Genomic DNA, 25,024 nt, shown 5'->3' with positions numbered 1-25,024 from the left:
GTAGCAGACTTTATCAAATAGAAGAAAGAATCAACAAAGTTGAAGACAGATCATTTGAAATTATGCAGACAGAGAGGCAAAAACCAAAAAGAATAAAGAGCAGTGAAGAGAGCCTAAGGTATTTACGAGACATTAGCAAATGGACCATATATGCATCATGGTACTTCCAGAAGGAAAGAGAAAGGGACAAAACGTTTCTATGAAGAAATAATGGCTGAAAACTTCCCAAATCTGTGGAAGGAAATGGACATCCAAATTCAAGAGTTAAGCAACATTCTACTAAACCTGATATATGAAGACTGATTATATTTTTAATGGCATTAAAGTAGTTATCACCCAGATGAACTTACCTACTACTTCACATTACTCTTCTTCAGTGGAGGAGCAGACATAGTAAAGAATCAGACCTTCAGCTGTGTCAGTGTTTTTTTTGGGTGCAAAGAACAAACAAGACTGCCGAGGGACATGCCTGCGGGAGAGGATTATAGGAAGGGAAAATTTCCCCTTCACCCTAGTGAACCCTATGACAGGATGTTAAGGTAAGGGAAATTTTCCAATCCATAGACTTGAAAGTCTTGCTAGATGCAATTCATAATCTCTTCCTTTGAATGAGTCTTCTTGCCAAAGAGCCAGGAATGCCTTGAAATCACTAACTCTTTTCTGAACCTTATGCAACTTGCTGTTTTATGTGGTTTTTCAAAGTCACGTGAAACAAAAGTAATATCGGATACTTTGTAAAACCATAGTTCTTAACCTCTTGTAGGGTAATAGACCCCTCGGAGAGTATGTTAAAAGAAAGAATGGACCCTACTATCCTAGAAAAATGAATCCACACACAAAAGTGAACATAAAATTTCAGAGGTTTTACAGACCGTGTGAAGCTATGTGCATAAGATGCCTTATGTGTTTGTGGTGACCCCAGTGTTAGGAATATTACTTTGAAAGATATTGGTGCTGGCTGCTCATGTCTAAAATGAAAGGGTGGAATAAATGTTCGATGAGGTTCCTCCAGCTGTGAGTGAAGTGAAATAGAGCATAAAGTCAAGTAACAAGCCAACCAAGTGAGAGTGCTGGTACATGGTGTGGGGTGGGTGGGCAACAGAAAAGGGAGACAGATGTCTTGCAGTTGTTACAGCAAAGGAAGATTAAGACTAGAAACTGGAGAGGTCCCAGCACCTGTGATCCTTTAACAACTTAAATCCAGAAGGCGTGTATATTTTCACAGCAAAATTCAGTCAACAAATGAGAGAGGAGAGCCAAATACAGCCTGAGTACCCCACTGAGAAATATTAACTAACCTTATGTGTAGTTGTTACTGGAGCTACTAATTAAACATTTACTGAATGTGTAAAGTATTAAAAAAAGAGTGTATAATTTTGTTAATTAAATGATGCTATATATTAATTGATGTATTATCTAAGTCACGTGTGGATAACTTTACATTAATGAAATATACACACAGAGACTGGAAATTTCCTTCAATGACTTTATTATTTACAATAATATATAAAGAAATAAAACAATCCAGCTTCTAAAGTATTACCACATTCAGGAAGAAGGTATTGCTGTCACTTTTCTAAATTACTGGAATGCCTTAATTTCCTATTCCTTCATCTTTTAACTCTAGTAGCAAAGTGACAACTGAATTGAAATTAAGTTAGAGGCTGACATCGCTACCAATGACAGACAAATAAAGTAACAGATACAGTCATTTCCAAACAAGGGACACCAGTCCCCAGGAAAGTGATGGGAGAGGGGTCTACTGAGTCTGGCATGTAGGCACAGCTCTTCCTGACGACGTGTGACAGGGGACCCGATGAGGATCCACTTGCTCAACTCCAGGTTTTTGTTCTTCTGAGAAAAAAATAAAAAACAAAAGTCATCTCCTAAAAAATACACAAAAAGCAAGGACGACTGGCGGTGGACAGGATGTTAAAACCGTAGAGACGTGAAGAGTGAAAAATGTCAATGTGGTCATTAACTTCCTCAGGTTTGGTCATTAAAAATGTATATTTCACTTCAGCAGAGTTGGAGAAGTTTATTCCCCATTTTCTGACAAAATGAATTGTTAAGAAAACCCTGTTGCACATAAAACCGAGAAGTAATAAAGTCTTATTCAGAATGCATCAACTGAAGATTCAAAGTGAATCAAACATTAATTAATTGAGTTTGATTTTCTTTTGACCTATTTTTAGGAAAAAAAAACCGTTATGCTAAACAAATAGTGTGTATTTTAGAGAATATTTATCATCTTCAGAAAAATTCCCTTGAGCCTTTAAAAAGCACTACAGCTACATCTATTTCTTTATAAACAATATTTATTTTCAAATAATTATATTCATAAAAGTGAATCTAGCGTAACCGCTCTTATCAAGTATTTTAAGTTGTTGAGATAATTCAGAATATCTTTTATAATTAAAATTAAGAACTGACATTAAAATATTTTAGACTGATATATTAGAGACTATGTCCTTGAATTCTGAGTTGGTCAGTTTTTGATTTATATAATCCTCTAGACTACTCCTTTACTTATTTCACTTAAAAACAGTTACAGAGAGATCCAAATATTGACAAAAGGAATTAAACATTTGAATTTGTGGGGTCTCTCCTGTGACAGCAGCAGTGAGAGCTGTCCCTCACTGTCAACGTCCACAGCATTGGAGTCTGTCCCCATGATGGCAGCAGGGAGAGCTGTCCCTCACTGTACCCTCCACGGCAGTGGGATCTGTCCCAGTGATGGCAGCAGGGAGAGCTGTCCCTCTCTGTCACCCACCACGGCAGTGGGGTGTCACCTGTGATGACAGCAGGGAGAGCTGTCCCTCACTGTCCACCTCCACAGCAGTGGTTTCTGTCCCCGTGATGACAGCAGGGAGAGCTGTCCCTCTCTGTCACTCTCCACAGCAGTGGGGACACCTGGAGGGCTTCTTCCATGACACAGTTTGTGTGGGGTCCACCGCCAGTCATTCAGTGTACTGTCACTACTCAACACATATTCGTTAACTAAATAAACCTTAGAATGATAAAGCATACATTATTAAGTATTTTATACTATGTCTGTAAAAGAACTGTTTTGTAAAATTTAGGTAAAATTGCAGAAAACTGTGAGGTGTTTATAAAGTGGAATAATCCACTGGGTCATGGACTATTTACACAGGAATGGTAAAATGTGTGGGGAAGATTCTCAATGTCCATTTCTTTTGAATTATTTTGAATTCAGGTACAATATATACCTGAAAGTCACTTAAAAATCAAAAGTAATGTTCCTGATGATTCTGTAAGAACGAAAGTTTCATTTTTATCCCTTGAAGTGTTCCAGGTAGGAGCTGCGACTGTCCTGCGATAGACACTAGGGCCGTTCACACTAAATACATACTAGACGACATCTTTAACACTATCTCTATTTTTTTTTTAAATGAGTGGACAATAACATACACAGATATCATCTTACGTTTGACGACAGCTAGCATGTTCAGCGTGCTTTCACACACGACTCTGAGTCTGACCCTTACAAGTCTATGGATAATCTAGACGGTCAGCTGTCATCCTCACGAGCGCACAGGCCGTCGTGTGAGGGTCCTCAGCCTGGAGACTCATTTCTGACTTTAGCTCAGTGCTGGTCCCACTACACAAAGCTGCCCCAATGGCTGGTCAGGATTCTCTTTCTTCAAATGCAACACAGGAGGTAGAAATATGGGAAAAGGTGTAGTTTGAGGAATGGATATGCAGAAATTGGATCATTGGATTTGAAAACAGTGCCTAAGATAAACTTCAGTTTGCCAGTGAGCATCAATGCTGTATTTTCAGTATTAAGAACAAGTAGGATAACATTAACTTATTTTTACTGTGTACTGATTATATTTTTATGGTGCACATGATTAAAATCTATTAAGACATGCTTGTATTTTTATTGGGAAGGGATCTTCTACCCTGATAGTTAAGTCATTCTTTTGTAGTACTGAAGGTATCTTCACGAATATGTAAAGATGTGACAATGCAAGGGTAAAATTCATATTTTTCCAGAAGCTATAATGGATAAATAGTTGAGAATACAGCAAACTAAGGAGATGTCACAGGATATATATGATCCCAATGAGTTCCCTTCAAAGATAATTCTTTCTAAATTAGTGATTAACTTAGGTTTATTCTTGACTGTCTCATATATAATAGTAGTCTTCAAATGTGTAAGTATGCTGAGAAGTGAGATGGAAAGCATCAGGAAGTATCAGCATTTTCTACTTACTTGAAGTTTCTTGGGCCTGTTGATTTCCTCTAAGATTACATCTCAGTCACCTCCTTGCATCTTTTGATCCTCGACAGCAGCTTCTGTAGGAGTAATTCTATTAAGAACAACAGAAATATGTAAAATGCCAGCAACTAATTTTAATGGAAGAATAAACAGAACCGCTGTCAAGAATTTCCTGATAAGATACATCACATTGACATAGTATACTTAAGCAGCAGCAGATAAGTCCCCAAGATACCCTCCTGATATCACACACTTGAAAGCTATAAATAACACCATCAAATTGGAAATGTTCTGTTTGGTTGCAGGGGATATTTTTTTTATCATTTAGATACCAATTCTTTTTAAATTTCTGAAACCCCAATAGCTATTAATTGGATATTGAGCAAAATTACATTTGGGGGCACCATAAAACAAATAATTGGGTCGTTACCATGAAGCACTAGAAACATCTTTAAGCTACAGAAATTACCAGAGCACAAAGGCAAAAAGCAGCTTCCTGTCTACATGGTCAGGCAAGCAAACCCATGCTGCAGCTCTGATCTGAGATGACACAGTCAGAGGCCAAATTCTGCTTGTTGGGCCCAGTAGAGAAAGACATTTTGTGAACTGTTTGAGCATGAATTGGCAATGCTAATTTATGAGACTTTCTGCCTTTCTTAGAGACTGAAACTATCTGCTGATTCTATCCTGTAAGTCAAAATGCTTTTTATAATGATGAATTTAATAGGTATAAGCTCCATGAAAGCCAACAGTCCTATCGACTCAGATGATGAGTCTGGTGAGGACGCATGAAGAATGCATGAAGATTCAGAGTGCTACTTTTTGGGCAAAATTAGATATCGTCACTTAATATTCATTCATTAAACACTTAGAGGAAGAACAAAAAGTGTTAGGAGTCAGAGGGTATCTTAAGAAATGCTCTAATACAAACCTATCCTTTTATTGATTATGAATGTGAGGACCGGAGACATTAATAATTGGCAACATTATATTTCTAATTCAGATTCCCTGACTCTCTGTTTAATTTCCTTTTCATTATGCTACACCACAAAGGACCTTAGGAACACTGTTATATGTGATACTATATGTAAATAAATCAATAAAAAGAGGATATGCTCTTGGACACTGAGTACTACAATTTAAAAGGAAATACAAAGGCCGAACGGGTGGTGTAGTGGTTAAGCTCACATGCTCTGTTACTGCGGCCCAGGCTTCCCAGGTTCAGAAAGTGGGCGCAGACCTACGCAACACTCATCAAGCCGTGCTCTGGTAGTGTACCATATAAAGTAGAGGAGGATGGGCACAGATGTTAGCCAAGGGCCGATCTTCCTCAGCAAAATGAGGAGGATTGGCAACAGATGTTAGCTCAGGGCTAATCTTCCTCATCAAAACAAAACAAAATTAAAAAAATAAAAGGAAATACAACCTTTACACAAAAACATAACAGGAATTAAAAAATAAAATTAAGAGAACCAACAAAAAGCTTTGTCAAACAACTAGAGACATGCACACGTTCTGAATACTCACCTTCAAATATAAGGCCATATATTTTTTATTTTTTTGGAGAGGAGGACCAGCCCTGAGCTAACATCCAATGCCAATCCTCCTCTTTTTTGCTGAGGAACACTGGCCCTGGGCTAACATCCGTGCCCATCTTCCTCTACTTTATATGGGATGCTGCCACAGCATCGTTTTAACAAGCAGTGTGTGGGTGCGCGCCCGGGATCCGAACCGGGGTACCCATGGCTGTCATAGTGGAGCTTGCACACTTAACTGCTTGTGCCACCGGGCTGGCCCCCATAAGGCCATTTTTAAGCTGGTTATATATTACTGAGCAAGAAGCATCCAAAGACATAGTATGTTAGTCATTGATCAGAATTGTGCTTGTTTTTAAAATCTTTGTATGCGTAAAGAGAATTTAATAAATTTGAAATCTGTAGATGTTTGTGTTTATTTTACAAAAAGCAATAATAATATCTTAATATATTTTAAAAAGTTAACTAATGCAAAGAAATTTAGACAGTTTAGAAGGGAAATTTAAGCTATTGAAGTCATAGTCAATTGAGACAAAGACATACTCCTTCTCCAACTTCTTGGCATTTCTCTTCTTCTCTAGGTCTACTTTCACCAGCTTGCTGCAGATATTCTACTTCTTTAGAGAGCTTAGCTGTTAAAGCAACATTTTCCTAAATTTTTTAAAGAAAGGACAAATAAAGTAATTTTAGAGAAGTTTCAAAGTCTTGTTGACTACCTTGATCTGGTAAGAACATTTTACAACAGCAAACTACAAATATACAAAAACAGGAAAGGCACAATTCTTAACCCTAAAATGAATAGCAAATAGATATTTGATGTGACGTATATTTGAAGCTATTGGATGGTAATGTGTAATTAGAAAACCTATAACTCATTTCTTAAAACTAATATTTTCCCAATTGATAAACAATATACCTAAACAAAATGAAACATAAAGGTTGAAAAGAACAAAATGGGTAGACAAAGGGAAATGAGGAAAATGAGAAGAGATGAACAACAATATAAATATCAAAGTAGAACTGAATTCAAGGCACAAATTATTATATAACATTATTGGAGATATTCCATACTCAAGGACAGTTCTATCTAGTTGTATAAATGTATCTACTTCCTACTCAGAGAAAAAAAATTATTCATATATCATACAAACATATATATAAATCTTTTTAATAAATATATTTCATTTCTTAGAGCAATTGTAGGTTTACAGAAAATTTGAGCAGAGTACACAGAGTCCCCATATACCCTTGTTCTCCTCCTAGATTCTCCTTTTACTATTATTTTATAATTTATTTATTGTGGTCACTTTGGCTTATAACATTATAAAAATTTAGGGTGTACATCATATTTCAATTTCTGTGTACACTACATCCTGTTCACCACCCAAAGACTTATTACAATCCATCACCACACACATGTAACTAATCACCTCTTTCACACTCCTTCCTCCACTCTTCCCCTCTGGTAACCACCAATCCAATCTCTCCCTATGTGTTTCTTTGTTGTGGTTTTTATCTTCTATTTATGAGTGGGATCATACGGTATTTGACTCTCTCCCTCTTAATTATTTCGCTTAGCATAGTACCATTAAGGTCCATCCATGGTGTCACAAATGGGCAGATTTCATCCATTTTTATGGCTGAGTAGTATTCCTTTGTGTATATATACCACATCTTCTCTATCCATTCTTCCCTTGACGGACACTTAGGTTCCTTCCAAGTCTTGGCTACTGTGAATAATGCTGCAATGAACATAGAGCTGCATATATCTTTTCAAATTAGTGTTTTCACATTCTCTGGATAAATACACAGCAGTGGAATAGCTGGATCATATGGCAGTTCTATTCTTAATTCTTTGAGAATCTCCATACTGTTTTCTACTGTGGCTGCACCAGTTTGCACTCCCACCAGCAGTGTATGAGAGGTCCCTCCTCTCCAACATTTATCGTTTCCTGTCCTGTTAATTATAGCCATTCTGACGGCGTGAGGTGATATCTCTTTGTAGTTTTGATTTGAATTTCGCTGATAATTAGTGATGTTGAACATCTTTTCATGTGCCTGTTGACCATCTGTATATCTTCTTTAGAGAAATGTCTGTTCAGATGTTATCCCCGTTTTTTGAGTTGTTAGTTTTTGTTGTTGTTGAGATGTATGAGTTCTTTATATATTTAGGATATTAATCCCTTATTAGATACACGGCTTGCAAATATCTTCTTCCAATTGTTAGGTCCTCTTTTTGTTTTGTTGATGGTTTCCTTTGCTACACAGAAGATTTTTAGTTTGATGTAGGCCCCTCTTTTTTTCTATTGTTTCCCTTGCTGGGTCAGACATGGTAATTGAAAATGTGCTGCTAAGACCAATGTCAAAGCATATACTGCCTAGGTTTTCTTCGAGAAGTTTCATGGTTTCAGGTCTTTAATCCATTTTTGAGTTAATTTCTGTGTGTGATGTAAAAAAATGGTTTACTTTCATTCTTTTGCATGTGACTGTCCAGTTTTACCAACAGCATTTATTGAAGAGACTTTCCCTTCTCCATTCTATGTTCTTGGCGCTCTTGTAGAAAATTAGCTGTCCATAGCTATCTGGGTTTACTTCTGGGCTCTCGATTCTGTTCTGTTGATCTCTGTGTCTGTTTTTGCTCACTACTCTCTACATCTCTCACTGAGATGCACCCAGCTCATATCAGGTGTTTCTCTTTTCGCCAAAGGAATGTGCATCTTTCTGGTGATTTTAGGTTGCTTTCCAAAACAGGTGAATTTGTGTGTGGGCCCTATAAGAGCAGACTTTTCTTTCCCCTTATGTCCAATAGCTTCTCCAGAGGTATTCCCCTTTGTTGTTAGTAGCCAGCAAAGCCAAGTATTATGACACTTATCTCAGTTGTGCTGAGTTCAAAAGCTGTTTCTTTCAGTAACACTCCCCCACTCAGATACTCCACTCTTTCAGGGAACGCTTTGTACCTTAGAATTGCTCCCAGCTGTGAAGTGTCACAGCTGGGAGGTGGTTTTTTCCTCTCCCATAAGGAATTTCTGCCTCTCCTACCTCAGTCAGCATCATCCCTTTTTCTGGGGGTTGTTTTATTTATTTATTTATTTATTTTTTGAGGAAGATTGGCCCTGTACTAACATCTTTTGCCAATCTTCCTTTTTTTTGTTGTTTTTTCTTCCCAAAGCACCAGTACATAGTTGTTTATCATAGTTGTACAGTTGCAGCTCTTCTATATGGGACACTGCCTCAGCATGGCTTGATGAACGGTGAGTAGGTCCGCACCCAGGATCTGAACCAGCGAACCCCAGCCGCTGAAGTGGAACATGTGCACTTAACCGCTTTGCCACCAGGCCGGCCCCTGGAGATACTATATATCCCATTTTCAGTTCTCTCTTAGGGGTAATTGTTCCAAGAGTAGTTGTAAATTCAGTGTGTCCATGGGAGGAGGTGAGTTCAGAGTCTGCCTATGCCACCATCTTGACATTATCTTTCTCTCTGATCATTAACATCTTGTATTAGTGTGGTATATTTGTTACAAATGATGAGCCATTATAGATACATTATTATTAACTAAAGTTCACAGTTCACGTTAGAGTTTATTCTTTGTATTATACACTCTATCGGTTTTGACAAACGTATAATGACATGTGTTCATCATTTCTGCATCATACAGATTAGTTTCACTGCCCTAAAAATCTCCTGTGCTCCACCTATCAACCCCTCCCTGCCTCCACCTGAACCCTTGGCAATCATCAATCTTCTTACTCTTTGCCTAGTTTTGCCTTTTCCAGAATGTCATACACTCTGGAGTGGGCTTTTTAAAATTAGCAATATGCATTTTAAGTTCCTCCATGTCTTTTTGTGGCTTGATAGTGCATTTCTTATTATTGATGAATAAATCATTCATTTCTTTTATCGTTGTTACCACAGCCATACAATGGATTACTATTAGATATTGAATAAAAAATAAACCCATCTAAATAGGAACCCCTGGAGCTCCTTATTCCTCTAGGCTTTCCCACCAGTCCCCATAAAAACATTTGCACACACACACAATGGCTAGCAAAGACTAAAAAGGTGCAAGCTTCCAAAAATGAGATGCTCAACTTAAGGAGGTCAATGAGCGGGTCAGATGAGCCCATTCGTGGAGGAGCCCTCCATTTACTCAGTCACAGCACCACTAAAAGACTCTGGCTTTCTGGACCAGATGCTGACATCAGGGACTCCCTGAGTACATCACTGGCTGGAGCGGTGTCAATTTTGTAAGAAACTGTCCAACTGTCTTCCAAAGTGGCTGTACCATTTGCATTCCCACCAGCAATGCGTGAAAGTTCCTGGCTCCACTCCTCGCCAGCATTCAGTGTTGTCAGTGTTTTGGATTTTGGCAATTATGATATTTTGAGATACTGTGGGTGTGTAGTGGTGTCTCATTGTTTTTTGATTGGCACTTTTCTAGTGACATATGAGGTGGAGCATCTTTTCATATGCTTATTTGCCATCTGTATATCTTCTTCTGTGAGGTGTATGTTCAGATCTGTTGTCTACTTTTTACTCAGGTTGTTTGCTTTCTTATTATTGAATTTTAAGTGTTCTTTGTATATTTTAGATAACAGTCCTTTATTAGATATACATTTTGCAAAAATTTTCTTCCAGTCCATGGCTTGTCTTTCACAGAGCAAATGTTTTTAATTTAAATGAAGTCCAATTTATCAATGTTTTTCTTTCATAGACCATGCTTTTGGTGTTGTATATAAGTCAATGCCTAAAGATCACGTAGATTTTCTCCTATCTTATCTTCTAGCTGTTTTCTAGTTTTGTGCTTTATATTTAGGTTTATGATCAATTAAGTAACTTTTTGTGAAAGGTGTCCAGTTGTTGAGCACCATTAATTGATAAGACTATCCTTTTCCATGGAATTGCCTTTGCTCTTTTGTCAAAGATCAATTGACTATATTTTTGTGTATCTATTTCTGGGCTCTCTATTATCTGCCATTGATCAATTTGTATACATTTTGTTTTAAAAGTTCAAGGAACTCTAAAAACATTTATTAATTTTGATGCCAAACAAAAATTTCAATATATTCTAAAAATGCAGAAATCACAGTAATTTTTTGCCACAATATAATGAAATGAATTAGTATATATAACAGTTTGAAAATAATTCTTGGGTAAAAGAAATCAAAATCGGAAATGCTGACTTAGAAATGAAAGACAATGAGAATTCCATATTTCAAACATATGGCATGGGACCAAAGGTGCACTCAGGAAATACTGACAGCCTGAAACAGTTTACTAATAACCTGAAAACATACGTTCTTAGCTGACATCATCTATTTATCATATTTTAGATGGATTGTGTTTCCTTGGTCTACTAGCAAAAGAATTCCTTTGAGAGTCTGATTTGAATTACATTAACTTTAGAAATTAATTTGGGAAAAACTGATGGTTGTACAGTATTTAGGCTACAATCTAGGAAATGACATCTTTCTTATTTTAAACTACATGCTCTCCTATATTTCCTTTTAGTGTTTTGTTGTTTTTTTCATATATGTTGCGAAATTTTTTGTTAAGGTTAGTCACTCGAGCATTTTATTTTAGATTTTATTCCCGTTATAAATAAGATCTTTTTCTCCTATAGTGCAGGATGTCCCTAAAGTTCTAGCACAGGTTAAATTGTTAACAAATTCACTGCTACTTTATCTAAATAATTTGTAAAGCTACAACAGAGGAAACATATTAAGATTTAAACAAAACTGTTAATGATTCATTTGTTCATATTACTTTCTTCTATATTCACGTAATAAACCCTATATTATATTGGACAGCTATATCCAGGCAAATTAAAATAATGGTGAATAGGGTAAAAGTTAATATATTTACATTTTATTATGCCAAGTCTTGAGTTAAATACACTTTGTTGCATTTTATAGAATATTTATAAAATATACAGAAACAAATTCTTAAATAGTCAAGCTGTATAAAGATTTTATGGATACCCTGTGATTTGCTTTCTTTCCCCATGGGCGCTGTACAATGGCAAACCCTATTATAGTATCTCAGTGTATGCAGGAAAGATAGTTACCTCTCTGTAGATACCTGTCTCAATCTATACTGAGCATGGAGAAATTTGTGGCTCACTCCCTCTTTCTTGAAACACTACCTCCACTTATATCAAGGACCTGGACCCACTCTCTCTTGCCCACCCCCCTTTCTCTTTCACTCACTGGCTGCTCCATTTCAGTGTCTTTTGTTTACCACACATCTCTTCTCCATGATGCAGTCTTCATCCAGTCTCATGATTTTTATATGCTGATGATTCCCCAAATTTATACCTCAAGTCTAGATCTCGTTCAGACTCATACATCCAGTTGCCTAAGTCACATCTCAACCTGGGTGTCCCCAGTAGGCATTTCAAATTCAACATGTCCAAAACTGAACTCTGATTCTGCTTCCCTGGTTTCAGACTTGCCCTTCTGGCAGTCTTTCCCATTTCCATAAATGGCAAGTCTATCCTTGCGGCTGCTCAGGCCAAAAACGTTGGAATCATCTCTGACTCCAGGAAATATGAGAGGTACGTTTTGCTTTCTGTTTGATAAATGAAATCTAAATATTCCCCAAAAAACAAAAGAAAAAGAGGGGCCTGCCTGGTCTCTTAGTGGTTAAGTTCATGGACTCTACTTTGGTGGCCCGAGGTTTGCAGGTTTGGATCCTGGGCATGGACCTACACACTGCTTATCAAACCATGCTGTGGTGGCATCCCACATACAAAATAGAGGAAGATGGGCACAGATGTTAGCCCAGAGCCAATCTTCCTCAGCAAAAAGAGAAGGATGGGTAACAGATGTTAGCTCAGGGTTACTCTTCCTCACCAAAAAAATAAAAAAAGAAATATGAGAGGAAGAGATGTGTGCTACTTCTGGGCCAAAGACTTTAAGAGTAGAGATTTGGAGACAATTTTCAGCTTCTCCATCTTGTCTCTTTTCTGTGAGCCTGATCATGGACAGCACACAACTTGGCTTTAACCATGCAGATGAAAATAGCACCGAGGGAGTGGTGGAGAAACAAGATGGGAGAATGTGACGCTCTGAATGATTAGGTGGAATGGAGACACTCGCCAACCTGGAACTCACACTTTTATGTGTGAAATAAGCTATTTTGTTTGAGCCTTTGCATTTTTGCTTGCCTTTGTTGTAGTAGCTGGCACATCACTAACAAACACACTCTCCTGGATACTATTTTCAAAGGGCAGCCCTTAAAAAATTAAGTCAGACCTTATCCTTTTGCTAAAACCCTCTGATGACTTCCCATCTCACCCAGAATAAAACCCAAAGTACTTACAACAGTTTCTAAGACCCTTTATGATTTGGCTCTCTGCTACTTCTATTTCCCCCTCTATCACTTGCCAACTCTGCTCAGGAAATGCTGGATTTCTGGCTGTCTCCTTGAACATGTCTCAACTACTTGCATGTCAGGGCCTTTGTATTTGCTACTTCCTTTGTCTAGGAGGCCCTTCTCTCCCAGACAGCTCACCCTGTCACCTCATCATCCTAATAGTGTGGCTCTCCTCATCTCCCCTTGCAAAATCACATTCCTACTCTCACACACCCCCTCTCACCCAGCACCTCTATAACCCTATGTGGCTTAATGATTTTACATTGCACTTTTTCCACCATTTGACCCGCATATATACTTGTTTATTTTCTGACTTCCTGAATCAGAATATAAGCCTCTTGAAGGAGGCTTTATTTTTCTCCATTACTGTTCACATGTCATCTAGAACAATGACTAACACATAGCAAGTACTCAACAAATGTGTGCTTAATAAATAAAAATGTGATAATTTAACTATCTGAAATATTAATTACTCTTAAAGATGCTAAAGCTTTACAATTGATTTTCTTGGTTTTTGGTTCTAACTGCAACTGTCTAAAAACAAAATTAAGATTATTTTCTCTTGCCTCTCTGTTTCATGTCTCATTGAATGGACCACAATTTTCAGAACAATGTTAAATAAAGAAAAGAGCAGACATTCTTGACTTGTTCCGAATTTTGGAATGAAAAGACCACTGAAGCAGGAACAGTGAACTGAAATGTCTATTAAGTTTTGATCCAAGTAACAGAGGAGTGGGAAGTGGCTGGGGCTAAAATGAGAGGGAGGAAGGATGTGATGAAGAAGGGTGTGACTGGTGTAATGGCACACAAGCTGAAAAACATTTAAACTACGTTCTCTCTAGAGAAAAAAGGTCAGATTCAGCCCATAGGCTACCAGGGGATTAAGTAGGGAAAAAAAAGAATTGTAAAATGTACTTATCTAACAGAGTGTGAAATATTTAGATAAGAAGCATTTTCTTTGAAAAATAAAAATATATATTTTTAAATGTAAAGAATATTTAGGTTTTTTAAAAATAACTTTTTTAGGAAGATAAAAGTAATCATTATGTTGCATGAAAAGATACTCCTGCATTTAATTTTCAAGTTGTCACTTGCTTTTTTGAAGCTTGCTTATAGAACTTCAGACGTAAAAGATCAGAGTCCCATACTATCTGCCAAGCTCAACAATAAAAGAAAGAATCTCTTTCATCTATAAAATGAATTTGTTCTTACTTCAAGGTTTTGGACAATTGCTTTTGCTTTTATCAGGTACTTATTTGTATCATCAACTTTCAAAAGCATTTTATCTATGGCATCATTAGTCATCTCTTGTTCTCTCTGCATCTCTATAATCTTCTCTTTTTTGTCCTTGGCACTTTTTCTTGCTTCATGGAGTGCAGTTTCTAGCTCTTGAATTTTCTATTAAAAAAACACACATATATAAGGTCTGCCTTTGAGACAGAATCACAGTATACAAGTTTAAGACAAAGGTGATCATATACGGGTATTAAGTTTTCAGATTGCATTAACAAAGCATAGAAGAGAAGCCGAATGACACTCAATTTACATAGTTATTCTTTTTTTCATTTAGAAGCTGATGATTTTTGGACTAAAAAATGGCTCGGTTTTACATAAGCATTAGTGTTTATTTTATTTACTAGTTACCATGGTGCTAAGCATATTAAATAGGCACTTACATTTTAAATTAACATTAGTCACACAAAGTACACTTGTTAATTGACTCTTTAGAGTAATACATGTAACGTATCTTTCTCTTTCTTTTTATTACCTAGTTTTTACATTGAAAAATACAAGTATGTGGAAAAATTCAAAGGGACATAAGGAAGAGTAAGTTTCCCCACCTCAGAACCCACACTAACTCTCAAGCGATGACTACTCAACTCTTTGAAGAGTATCCTTCTGCAAATTTAAGTATCTAAGAACATGTGAAAATACAGTTTATAAAAACAGTAAGTCATACACACAATAGTGTGTAAGAAGAAAGTACACACACAATAGAGCATAAGGAGAAAGTGCCAAAACAGGACTGTATTTTAACATCAAGAAGAGAGAAATCATGACTACAGAAGAAGTACTCAACTTTAACGTAGACAAAGAAGACGTCTAAATTGTTAATGATTTTGTTTACCTTGGTTCAGTCATCAATTTAAATGGAGACTGTAGTCCAGACACCAAGAGAAGACTGAGACTCAGAAGGGCAGCAATGAAAGAATTAGGAGAGATCGAGTGTAAGGAAGGGAAATTAGACACTAAGGTCAAGATTATCCACACTCTCATACTACCAATTACTATGTATTGGTGTGAAAGCTGGAGTGTGAAGAAGGCTCACAGGAAAAAAACTGGATTCATTTGAAATATGGTGTTGGAGGAGAGCTCTACGGATACCCTGGACTGCCGGAAAGATGAACAAGTGGGTCCTAGAGCAAATTAAGCCTGAACTATCGCTGGAGGAAAAAGATGAAACTGAGGCTGCCCTCCTTTGGGCACATCATGAGAAGGCAGGAATCTTTGGAAAAGACAATAACACTGGGAAAAGCAGAAGGCAGCAGGAAAAGAGGAAGACCAAATATGAGGTGGATTGACTCCATAAAGAAGCCATAGGCATGAGTCTATAGGAGCTGAGCAGGGCTGTTGAAGAGGATATTGCGGACATTACTCATTTATAGGGTCGCCAGGAGTCAGAGCTGACTTGATGGTCCATAACAACAAATATATAGTTCTGTTTTTTGTGTTGTTGTTTATTTATTTATTTATTTATTTTGCTGAGGAAGATTAGCCCTGAGATAACATCTGTGCCAATCTTCGTCCATTTTATATGAGTGATGTAGGTCTACACCCTGGATCCAAACCACAAACCTGGGCCACCAGAGCGGAGTCACCTGAATTTAACCACGTGGCCATCGGGCCCCTGCTTTTAATTTTTTTTTTTTAACTTGAAAATGCATTTTCCAGATCTTGTTCAATATCAACCCATAGATGTCTCATAATTTTGTTTTCATGGATACATACATCCTGTTTCATGGAGGTATTATAAACTAATTAACCTGTCACCTACCAATGAACATTTAAGTTATTTCCAGTTTTTTATACGTACACAAATACCTTATTTTAAACACCTGAATTTGTTCATATGTATAAGAGTATTCACATACACACACATGCAGGTTTTCCTGGAAAATGTCTGTTTCTTTTGGTCCACCCAGAACTTATTTGTGTTTAATGAATGAAGTAGGAGTCCAGACTTACGTTTTCAAGAAGGCTAGCTGGTTGTTCTGATGCAAACACTAAGTAAACCATCGTTTCCCTACTGAGTTGACTGCTACCACTGTCATACACTAAGTTCTCATACTCATTTGAGTGTACTCCTGAACACTCTACTCTGTTCCACTCCTCTATTTCTACATCACCACCAAACTACTCTATGCTACACTAATTTGGCATAATTATCAAACTAATAGCATATGATTTACTCTCTGATGGGGTATTCTTATTTCTTCAAGGCTTTCATGAAGTTTCTTACTCAAGTGTAAGTTATCCATTTCCACACTACGCATAGAGAAATTTTGGCCTCAAATTACTTCTTGAATCGTTCCATTTCATTCACTTTTTAAATGAGATTTATTGACATATTGCATTTTAAGAAGTTGAAGTTCTTTTTTCTGAAGTTCTTGGATCTTGAGATAAGTATAAAAAAAGTTAGAATGCAAACAGAATTCCTTCAAGGAAGGAAAACAGTGTCTATTTGTTACATACGCGCACATACCTATGTCTACATATCAACTTCTATCTGCTTTCTCATTTGACAAATAATTTCATACAAAATTTCTCCCGAAAGAACAAAACACATACCTTTTTCTGTAATTCATCTTTTGATTTATTTAAATCATGTTGAGTACTTGAAATTTGACTTGGGTTTTCTGAAACTCTTTCTCTCAACTTATCAATAGTTTCTTGGTGTTCTTTCAAATGCATACGAGCAATTTTTAGTTCTTGTTGTGTTTCTAGATCCTTTATTATTAGCAGAAATTGAGAAACATGATAATATAAAGACACATTACCTTTTCTTAATGATGAACTAGGTAAACAGTCTTAAGAAATACATGTTCATAGTTAAAAACCACCACCACACCACCCCAAATCAGAACAGTACAGAAGGATATCAAGTAAAACTTCCTGTCTCTCCCCTCGCCCATCCCAGTCCTGCTTCCTGTTGAACTGGGCCTCTTGCTCTTCTCCTTTCAGACCACTTGCACAGCTTTCTGGATCAATGTCACATAAAAAGTGCCCCATTCTTATGCTTAGCATTCCATTATACAGACAAACCCCACTTAGCCAGTGCCTTATGGCAGACACTTGGATTGCTTCTAGAGTCTGTTCACCATAAACAGTATTGCAGAGAATGCTGCTGTATTTCTGCCCAAATGTGTGAATATATTGGTAGGATAAGTTGCTAAAGTGTAAGTGCCTTAACAAATGTATATGCTGAAACATTTTTAATAAGATATTGTCAAACTGTCTCCCTAAAAGGTTATAACTTACATTTTCACCAACAGTACCATTGATTTAAAAGAGAAGGAGGCTTCTTGTATTTAAAACATGTTCACTGGATAGGAAGAAAGAGCATAACTCACTCTAACTATGGTTTCTTGTAGGTTTGCCTTGAGTTGGTCTCTCTCCAGTTTGAGATTCTCTTCTACTACTCTTAGACTATCTCTTTCTTTCATTACAGATTTCATTTCTTCAAGGTTTTCATGAAGTTTCTGAGCCAGCTCTGAGTTCTCCATTTCCATTTTATCCAGAGTTAAACTTTGGGTCTTGAATTGTTTCTTCAATTTCTCTATTTCAGACATTTTTTCTGCGTCTCACTGACATCTTCTTTTAACTTAAAAAGTTGATGTTCATTTGTCTTAAGTTCTTGGATCTTAAGATCATCATAAAATAACATGTTAGGATACAGATGGTTTTTAAGGGAAGTATCAAGAATAGTTTCTAAATTGATTAAAACAATAGGCTTCCATGTGACTCAATATTCTGCATAATTCCAACAGAATTTACTTTCTTTTGAGGTATAATATACATAAGCACACTAATCTCAAGTGTATAGCTCAATTATTCCTGACATACGTATACGTCTATGTAATTACAGCCCAGATTAAAATACAGAATATTTCTAGCACCCCATGAGGTTCCTGGGTGCCCCCTTACTCCAGCCAACCACTATTCTGACCTTGATCATCCTAGATGAGTTTGCCTGTTTTTGAACTTACAAATCACAATGTATGTATCCGTTCTCCTGTTGATAGGCATTTGAGTTGTTTTCAGTTTTTCACTATTATGATTAGAGCTGATATGAACATCCTTGTACATATCTTTATGTGGAAGTATGCATTCTTTTCTCTTAGGTACATACTCGTATATGCTGGGCCACAGGCTGGTATACGTTCAGTGTGAGTAAATACGGCCAAGCTGTTTTCCAATGTGGCTAAACTGTTTTACATCCCCAAAGGATTTTAGGCACAAATAAGTCAGATATCCAATCAAATAAGCCTCCCTTCCCCCAATACCTTTTCTTGTAATTTAGCATTTGAATTTTCTAAATCCATCTGCATATTTGATATTTCATCTGTCTTCTCAGAAACAATTCCTCTGAGTTGATCAATAATTTCCTGGTGCTCTTTAAGATGCATGTGAGCAATTCTTAGTTCCTCTTGTTTTTCCAGATTCTTAATCATTAGAGAATTTTAAAAACAGTGATATATCTTAATTTTAATTAGTATTTTCTTAATGAAAATGATATATTTTCTTAGTATAAATAATAAAACTATTACTTCTTAATCTACATCTTTGTTGTTAGAAAATTACAAACTTATCCCCCCGTCCCTACCTCCCCACAACCAACTCCTAATTCCCAAAGGCAAACATATTACATACGTACTATTCTATAGCTTGCTTTTCCCCCTAAGGGTTATTTTGGGCTTCCATATTAGGACGTGCAAATCTATTCCATGGTTTTATTATGTGCTGCATAGTATTCTGACATAGTGCTTGTGTTTACCCAGTTTCCTTCTGATGGACATTTAGATTGTTTCCCATTTTTTAGTACAAATTGCTACAATGAACAACCTTGTGGTGTGTATTTCTGTATGTGTGTATAAACATAAATATATATTTATCTTAACAATTGATTAAGTGTACATATAGGATAAAGTCTATAAAGGAAATAATGGTTGCAGAATTTAAAATTTTCAAGAATACCAAACTATGTGCCTAAAAGTTATATCAGTTCACGCACACTAATAGTACCCCTCATTTCAAAGAAGGCTCACTACTGTCAGAAAACCCCATGTCTCCTCACTAGGGTGGGGAATGAGTGTAACTTACTTTAGCTTTCAGCTCTCTCAGGTTTTCACTGAGCTGGTCTCGCTCCATTTTGAGGGTTTCCTCCACTCTTCTGAGGCCATCTCTTTCCTTAGTAACAAGTTTTATTTCTTCAAGGTTTTCAAGATATTTCTGAGTCAACCTGAACTTCTCTGCTTCTATACTTTCCAGGGTTGAATTCTGGACCTCTAATTGCTTCCTAAATTGCTCTGTTTGATGCGCATTTTCCCTGAGATCATTTTTTGCCTTAAGAAGTTGATGTTCTTTCTCCTGAAGTTCTTGGATCTTGAGATAATCATACAATAAATTATGATATAGACAGATATTGATAGAAAGCTAAATAATAGTTTCTAAATTAATTAAGGCAAGTAAAGACAAATCTTTGCTTGTCTTCAATTTTAGGCTAATTCATATACTGTTTCTTTACACAAACGACCTGATTCAAACTGTCAGTTACTCAGATAACAACCGAATGTGATCTTATTTGGAAATAGGGTTTTTGCAGATGTAATTAGTTAAGGAATGAGAGGCTCTTCTAACTGGACTAGGGTGGGCCCTAAATCCAATGAGAGTGTCCTTATAAGAGATAGGAAAGGACACGCAGAGACACAGAGAAGATCATGTGAAGATGGAAACAGAGATGGGAGTGATGCAGCTACAAGCCAAGGAATACCGAGGATAGCTGGGAGCCAAGAATAGCAAGAGGCCAAGAAGGACCCTTCTCTAGAGCCTTCGGAGGCAGCATGGTCTTCCGACATCTTGGTTTTTGACTTCCAGGATCCAGAAATGTGGCAGAATAAATTTCTGCTGTTTTTAAGCCACCGAATTTATGGTAATTTGACACAGAAGTCCTAAGAAACTAGCATAGAGTCACTAGGTAAATCAAGGAGGCAAAGTGAATATGAGAAAAATTTAAAAAGAAACTGACTAAATATACAGATGTAGCTGTCAAACTGTAATTCCTCATCTCTTAAAATCTTTTTGGATAATTTATTTTTACTTCCAACAAGGTCTTTAGGGGGTGGCCCACACAAACATTGAAGCATTAACTTTTACATAAGGCTATTGATTTTACTTCTTTAGGAGGAGAATGAAATAGACAGGAGGTTTCAGTAAATTCAGTTAGGTTATAGTCAAAGGGATGAGAATTACGAGAACACATGTTAAGAAAGCATCATTCAACAGAAGCACAATGGAAACAGCAATGTATTATTTATAATGCAAGTGGTACTGTTCTTAGAAGAAATAGAAAGATCTCAGTGGGTGCCTTTTAGAATTACTGGAGCAGTACAATTGTTACAAGAGTCTTAGCTCTTATGCAAATATACTATGACAGCACCTTACTTCCATTAAGGAAATGATTCAGGAAATTGTAAACATCTAAGGGATGGCAATAGTGACAAATCTTACATTTTAGAGAATGCCTAATACAGGTCTATAAGGGCAGGGGCTTTGTTTTATTGACTAATGTATCTCAAACACCCAGAGCAGAGCCTGGCCCATGGCATTGCTCAATAAATATCTGATGAGTGAATATATCATGAGTAGTTTAGATGAACCAAGGCCCCCCTCTCATCTCAAGACTCCAGGATAATGTAATCCTCACAAAGGACAACAGCAACATCTTCGTGTGAGCTGAAACTGTCCAAAACATTAGCAGTGAGATCTGACCATCTGGGAGGCATATTCTATTTCTGAAATTTAGGTCTACTGGGATAAAAATTTATTACCAAAAAAAGTTTAGTCAGGAAATATGGCCAGGAAGGTAACTTTAAAAATTCACCTTTTCCTTTAGCTTTTCTTCAGCTTCTGCCAGTTTCTCACAGGTCCTATAAAGCACTTCCTCTTTCTTTATGGTATGGTTCTTTTCTTGTACAACTATCTCTTGTTGTTTTTTAAGCTCACCTCCAAGAATTCTTAATTCTTCCTGGTTTTCAGTGGCCTAAATTTTTTTAAAGTTGACATTAAAATAAATACTAGGTTACATTTAAGAAATCAGATAAAAATCAGCATTTACCTCAGCCTGAAAATGGAGGAATCATGGCAAAGTATATTGGAAAAGACCTATTGAAAAAGAACATAAGTCTTTATTTTAATCATGTAAATGCCAAGAATCTGCTTTCTTATGTTGTTTCTTTATTGCTCAATGTACATTCGCAGCATGAGAATTAGAACTGGATCTAACATTCTATCATGAGAGGTTTGCTTGTTTTCTACCCCTAAGCCAAAAGAGACCATCTCTACACTTTCATCAACTGATGATGAGACTCTAATTATGGGCTTTTCATACACTGGGATGGCTTGTTTTGGGGCATTGATTTTGAGCAAGCTCGAAATAGCAACTGTCCTTTGCTAGCATGACTTGTGCTAATCTTACTTATTATCTTTAAAAAGTGACATTCTCCAGTATCAAGACCAAAAAACATTACAATCCAGAGATTGAGAAGAGAATATGACCTTTGCCTGTATTCTTATTTACATTCAGATATTTTGAGCAAACAGACAATCCCAAGAAACATGAAAAATTACACAAAAGGTCAGGTTCTACCGTGATCCACAGCAAACTTTTCAAAATATTAATTTCTATCTATTACACATTATATTGCCCCTAAATATAAAAATAAAGCCTAAAGTAGGTTTGAAGATACTGGCAAATATTAACAACAAGCAAACATGAAATTAGAGAAAACTACAACAGCATAAATACAAGAGAAACATTTAGGAACAAATTAACAAAATACGTACAAGACCCGTACACTGAAATCTACACAACACATCACTGAGAGAACAGAGAGTTTATAGAAAGATACACAATAAGCACATGAATGATGCCCAATATCTTTAGTCATTGGGGAAAGGCAATTTAAAACAATGAGGTTACACCCAATAGAAATGGTTAGAATTAAAAACACCAATAATCTGAAGCTTTAATGAGGATGTGGAGCCATTAGAATTCTCTTAATTTGCTGATGAGAATTAAAATGGTACAACTACTTTGGAATTGAGTCTAGTAAACTCTCATCAAGTTAAATATACATGTCACTATGACACAGCTATTCCATTCAGATACTTACCCTAGAGAAATAAAAAACATACGTTCATAAAAAGATTAGTATAAGAATGTTTACAGCAGCTTTATTCAAGAGTCAAATAGCGTCAATGACTCAAATTTCCAACAATAGGAGAAAAACTAAGCAAACTGTGGCCTATTCATACCATGGAATAGTACCCAGCAATAAAAAGGCATGTAGAAAGAAGTGAGACACAGAAGAGCACATGCTGTGTGGTTCTATTTGTGTGAAGTTCTAGAAGAGACATGGTGATCTGAGGTGGAGAAACATCAGGATAGTGACTCTACGGGGAAGAGGGTGAGGTGAGGATTGACAAGTGGATGTGTGAGGGAACTTCTTGTGGGTGGAAGTGTTCTGTATCTTGACTGGGGTGGACAGTACACAAGGGGACACATTTGTCAAAAGTCATCAGACTGGACACTTGCAGCAGATACATTTATTGCGTGTAAACGATACCTCAATAAAGTTGTAAAAACCGGAGACACAAAGATAAAAACACACTACCAAGTACCCGGTGCTGAACTCACCCTGTCAGTACTCTCCCTCAGGTCAGTCTTCAGTTGCTCCTTTTCTGCGGTAACACACTCTAACATTTGTCGCACCTTTTTTTTCTCCTGTATCAAAGAAAATATCATTCTCTGTTGTTCAATCAGCTCATTATCAACATCTGCAATCAACACTTGGGTTTTTTTGGCTTCCAAATTCTGCTTTCTATCTATGTCAACCATCTCAAATATAAATACATTAGAGAAGAATTTCTTAGTTTTAATAATAACAAAATAGCCAACACATATTACTTATTATGTACCAGGCACTATTTTCATATATTGATACATTTAATCTTCACTATAACCTTATGAGGTAGGTACTATTATTATCTCCATTTGACAGGTGAGGAGACTGAATCCGAGAGAGGACAGGTCATTTGCCCACAGTCACTCAGAGACGTAGAGTCATGCTGTGAGCCCAGTGCTCTGACTCCAGAGTTTGTGCTCTTGTGCCTGTGTACTGAGAAGAGCTACCTGGACAGCTACAGATGACCCACACTCACCTTCACGTCTGACAGGTTAACCTGACTTTGTGAAGGAGTGAGCCACCTTAAACTCTCCCCCTCTTTCTTTCCTTCAAAAGCTGGAAATTGTAACCTCTTCCCTACCCCCAACAAATCTTTATTTTCAGAGTTTTATGTTATATAAGAAGGCAAAAGAGTTTTGTTAGAAACATATTTCATATCATAGCATAATACATGTTTTCTTAATTTACGCTTTCCACACACTGCTTAAGAAAAGCACCTCATGTCAACTCATTTATCCATAAATAAGGCTGAAGCAGAGGTAACAGAATACGTGGACTGCTTGGTAAAAGGAGACAAAACTGACATTACAAGCATAGGTATGAAATTACAGTATCACCATATAATCCTACACTACCCCAGTAAAAACACTCAGCTCCATGTTGGCCACAGATGTTTGAAAAAGTTGTTATAATAATCTATATTTTCATTAGAAAAAAAAAAGAAAAAGAAGAAAAATAATCCAATGACACTAACTTCACACAATCACTATTAGAATTCTGGAATACTTCCTTCCAGATTTTTTTCCATTAAATTTTTTTTTTACATTGCAATTATGATTCATTTACTTATACATAACATCCTTTTTTAGGTTCACTTTTCCACTTAGATTAGATGATATGCATTTTCCCAAGCTGTTACATCATCTTCAAATTATAATTTTTAGTAGCTGCTCGATTCTCTAGACTGGATATGGACAAAACATATTTTACTTACCTACCCCCTTACTGTTGACAATAGGCACGAGTTTCTGACAAAGATGAGCACAGAGCTAACTACTAAGTACATGAGAAATTAACATTTGTAACACACAATCTTGGGGACTAGTCTGTCAGATACTATAATTCAGAATCTTGCATCTTTATTCCTATACATCGGAATATACACAGAAACAAAGCAGAGTGAGACAAAGTTCAAAACTGAACTCAGCCTAGAAAGTATTTCAGCTACCAAGGTTATGAGCAAATCTAATAGCTCTAATCATTAAAGAAAAAAAATTGTGTTCTTTATATGAGAATAAGACAACTAATCACAAAGTTTGAAATTTCTGTTGAGATACACTAGAGAATCTCACTTGCAGAGAGAGACACATCAAGCTGGACTGAAAACGGGCACTCGAAGTGGATTCATGATAGATCTATTAGTGCAGCCCTCTGGTGCCCTGAAAAACAGAGGGACGACGGAAATGCCCAGACCCACTTCTTTATCCACATGGGTGATTCCAGCATGAACATATCACAAGACCAAGCTGATCGCGGCCTCTCATCCCAGATTTCAGAAACCTGGATGAACAAAATGGCCCCAGAGAATGCCCAGTCAGACCCTTTTATCAACACAGATGATT

The 25,024-nt window shown here is 36.7% G+C and overlaps 2 long non-coding RNA genes across 2 annotated transcripts; both read right to left on the bottom strand.

The window, feature by feature from the left end:
* Positions 1 to 1,786: 1,786 nt before the first annotated feature.
* LOC131402081 (uncharacterized) lies at positions 1,787 to 6,360 on the bottom strand. The gene is made up of 3 exons (XR_009218253.1): positions 6,325 to 6,360; positions 4,241 to 4,323; positions 1,787 to 1,854 (listed from the first exon to the last, which is right to left on the bottom strand). It is a non-coding gene; the product is annotated as an uncharacterized LOC131402081 (long non-coding RNA).
* A 10,716-nt stretch (positions 6,361 to 17,076) lies between these two features.
* On the bottom strand, positions 17,077 to 18,791 carry LOC131402080 (uncharacterized). Its single transcript, XR_009218252.1, has 3 exons — positions 18,723 to 18,791; positions 17,790 to 18,079; positions 17,077 to 17,166 (listed from the first exon to the last, which is right to left on the bottom strand). It is a non-coding gene; the product is annotated as an uncharacterized LOC131402080 (long non-coding RNA).
* Between the last annotated feature and the right edge of the window lie 6,233 nt (positions 18,792 to 25,024).

This window comes from Diceros bicornis (assembly GCF_020826845.1).
Source record: "Diceros bicornis minor isolate mBicDic1 chromosome 30 unlocalized genomic scaffold, mDicBic1.mat.cur SUPER_30_unloc_1, whole genome shotgun sequence".
In the NCBI taxonomy this organism is placed as follows: domain Eukaryota; kingdom Metazoa; phylum Chordata; class Mammalia; order Perissodactyla; family Rhinocerotidae; genus Diceros; species Diceros bicornis.
This window is presented reverse-complemented; position numbering and strand designations above follow the sequence as displayed.